This window comes from Castor canadensis, chromosome X (genome assembly GCF_047511655.1).
Source record: "Castor canadensis chromosome X, mCasCan1.hap1v2, whole genome shotgun sequence".
NCBI lineage: Eukaryota > Metazoa > Chordata > Mammalia > Rodentia > Castoridae > Castor > Castor canadensis.
In genome coordinates, this window is record NC_133405.1 from 53,240,950 (window position 1) to 53,244,782 (window position 3,833).

General features: G+C 40.8%; 1 pseudogene; it reads left to right on the forward strand.

Moving 5' to 3' along the window:
- Window positions 1-306: 306 nt before the first annotated feature.
- Window positions 307-2,443, forward strand: LOC109675576 (FACT complex subunit SSRP1-like; annotated as a pseudogene).
- Window positions 2,444-3,833: the final 1,390 nt, after the last annotated feature.

Below are 3,833 nucleotides of genomic sequence, written 5' to 3' on the forward strand. Positions count from 1 at the left end.
ATAATGACATGGTTGAAATAAAACTATGGGCATTTAGATTTTTAATGCTGTTTAAAGATGTAGACTGGGGTTACAGAGTCACAAATGCAGACAAAGCTCTTCCAGTACTCCCCCCCCCCAGTCTCCCACTTACCTTGATGTGTTCATCACCTATGCCTGAACCATTACCAGGCTGCAGCTTGAAGAGATTCCTAACCTGATGATCATCTACATACCCACCCAAGAGTTGGGGCCTATCTCCTAGTTTATTTAGTTTCACTTGCACGGCCTAGAGCTCTTTTCCTAGGCCATCATTGGCAGATCAACATGGCAGAGGCTATGGAGCTCAATGACATCTGTCAGGAGGTGAAAGGTTCCATGAACGGTGACTGACGGTATCATCATCAAGAATAGCAAGACTAGGGCCAGCACACTTTGGTCTATGATACATTGCTATGTAGAGAGTGGGATTTGAATGCTATTGTCTTTTCAAGAGAGTAGGATGGAATACTCTGATTTGGATTATTTGGAGGACGTGTAAATGAGTTTCATTGTCAGAGTAAGAACAAGTTAATGTGTCTCCTACATTTTTTTTAAAGAATAGCAAGACTGACAAACTGGACATTTAGGCTGGGAGTTGACAGAAGGATCTGGATCTATGTAGCTCTGTCCATGCATTTAAACTTCTCATAAAGAATGTCCGTTGCTACAAGTATGATGGATTCTGGGAATGAGAGTTTGAGAAACTCTGATTTCTTCAAAATCCCCTGTCTCTTCGAGCTAATAGAGAAAGACCTATAAATGTAAGGGCTGGAAATGAGGGACACTGAATTTTCATGGACAGCCCTTTCTTTTGACATTGATGATCAGCCAGTTTTTGAGATAACCTTTCAGCAATGTGTTCCAGTATACAACAGACAAGAATGAGGTGAAACTGGAATACCACAAGGATGATGATACTAAGGTCTTTCTGAAAAAGGTGTGCTTCTACATCCCTCCCACCAAGGATAGTATGGATTTCATTGAAGTCTTTTCCCAGAATATGCTGTTAAACATATTCTGTGCTGTAATTCAGGCTACTGGAGATGCCATTTGCATCTTCCAGGAGCTTCAATGGCTGACTTCCCATGGTTATTGTGACATTTAGATTGACCCTACATTTCTGCACCTGTATGGCAAGACTGTTCACCACAAGATCCCCTACATCATGCTTCTGCATCTCTTTTTGTTGCCCCACAAGGACCAGCACCAGATATTCCTCCATCAAGCAGGGCCAAACTCATTACCACTTCCCTTTCTCTGAGGATTAAGACACAGTGAGGATAAGGAGAGGTAGAGAAGCACTTTGAGGAGTGGCATATCAGGATCCCCCTATGAGATGGTCAGCTGGGTCATGAAAAAACTTGTGAACTACAAGATCAAGTCCCAAGCAGCCTTCAAGGGCTCTCAGGCTTAGTGCATCACTTGTTCTTACAAGGTAAACTCAAGACTTCTGTACTCACTGGAGTGGGACTTCATCTTTTCCCACAAGCCATCTGCTTTGATTAGATCTCCTTTGTCAACTTTGCCAATGGTACTACTACTACTTGTTCCTTTGACTTTGAAATTGAGACCAAACAGGACATTTAGTTTACCTTCAGCAGCATCAAGAGGTATATGAAAAGCTGTTTGATTCTGTCACTGCAAAAAAGCTCAACATCAAAAACCAAGAATTCAAGGGAAGCATGAACCCAAGGTATGATAAATATGCCAACTCTGATGAAGACCAGCATGATGCCTATTTGGAGAGATGAAATAGGCAGGCAAGACAATACCAATGATAGCAGCAATGACTCAGGAGAAACAACCAATAGGCCATTTAATCCAGGTGAAAGGAGAAAGATTTGGCAGAGGCACTGGACAGCAACAATGACTTAGATGAGTAAGGGAACCAGCTCAAAAATGCCAAGATGGCCAAAAATGTCAAGAACTACAAGAACCCTGTAGAAGTAAGAAAGGGCAAAGACCCCAGTACCTTCAAGTGGCCCATGTCTACATACATTCTGTGGCTGAATGCCAGCTGAGAGATCAAATTTTAGTATCACAGATCTTTCCAAGATGATAGGAGAGATCTGGAAGGGAAGGTCCAAAGAAGAGAAAGGAATGGGACTGCAATACAGAGTCTGCAGTCACAGGAGGGACTGTGAAAGAGCCATGAAGGAGTCTGAGGCAAGTCTTCTAAGAGGGACAAGTAAAAAAAGAAAGTAAAAGTAAAGATGGAAAAGAAATCCATACTCCAGAGATATCATCCAAGTCATCACCAAGGCAGCAGAGAGCTTTGAGGACAAAGAATTTGTGTCCCATGATAAGAACTCCTCAGGAGAGAGCAAGAGCAAAAAGAAGAGGTAAAGCAAGGGCTGTAAAGAAGAAAAACTAGCTAGTACTCCTCCTAGCTTAGAGGACTCTGCCAGGATCTGATGAGTAGGTAGAGGAAAATTCTTTCTCCTTGAGCACGCCCCTCATATATCCAGGATCCCACATGTTTTGATACCAGTTTCTCCTCACAGGAAATGTAGTCCTTGGTTTTGGTGCTCTCTGAGCAAGCTCTTCTGGTGGCATGCACTTCACTGGAGCAGCAGGGGAGATGTCTTAACTTCTGCTTCATAAGGATCCTTATAATTTGGGGAAAGTCTAGGTAGCAGGCAGGGCAATATAGGATCCAAATCCTTTTCCTACTTTCCTGATCTTAAGGATATAGTTGCTTCTTGTCCTGTTCAAGTTGATGCAACAGGGGTCATGTGAAGTCAGGCACCCCAACTGGGGCCTGTTTCTAATTTTATTTTGTATTTCAGTTGTGAAATCAACACTTAATGAATGGAACTGACTTTGGAAAAAGGATATGGACTGCCTTCTCTAAAATAGAGAGGAATACAATAGGAGAAATACTATATTGGAATAGAAACTCATATGAAAGATGAGTCATCCCCATTTCAAACAGGATAAAGTAGAGAAGATTTTCCTCTTGTCTTTTTGGGAAAAAGAATTGGGGTAAAAATCTATGCAGTCATTTTCTATCTTGCTGTGCTATGGCTGCATCACATTTGATGTTATTGCTGTTTTATTCATTTTATTTTCTTTATACCTTTTATAGATGAAATGTTAAACATTGCTGACAGGTTAATGCTGTGGGTGATCCTTAGCTGTGAAGAAGACTGTGAAGAACTCTCTGCCAAATGTTACTTCAGGACACTGGAGGCATTTTATATGACTACACAAATGTGGACTCTTTTCCAGGGAAGACTCTCCACCTTCCTAAAAGCAGGAAAATATAGTAGTCTCATTGTATCTGCAGGGCATATGATATAAAGCTGCCATGGATTCTTTGAGGAAAATGCTGGCAGCAGCCACCAAGCCATGTGGCAAAATGGGCTCAATCTTTATGAACTCACGTTGACATTCTTCATCAGCAGGTACACAGGAAACAATGGAACACACAGATCTTGTACATACAACCAGTAAAATCCTATGCTCTTAAATGGTTCACATAGTTCTGGATCTGAACTGTCACCTACATCCTTTAGTTAACTAGGTAGATACTGGGGCATAAGGGTTCTGTGGGTTCTGTGTGTGAATGAACTTCTATAGTCGGTACCCTTAGCTTATTAGCTCAACCCAAATTCAAATCCCCTTGTCTTCTAGTGATCTGTTTTAATGTTTTTGTCTTGTTTTAGGACAAAATATTTAAAAAAACAACTTCTTTGAGATATAATTCACATTTAAAGTATATAAGGCAATGTTTTTTAGTATATTCATAGTTTTAAAACAAACACTGCAATCAATTTTAGAGTATTTTCGTCACCACAAAAAGAAATCCT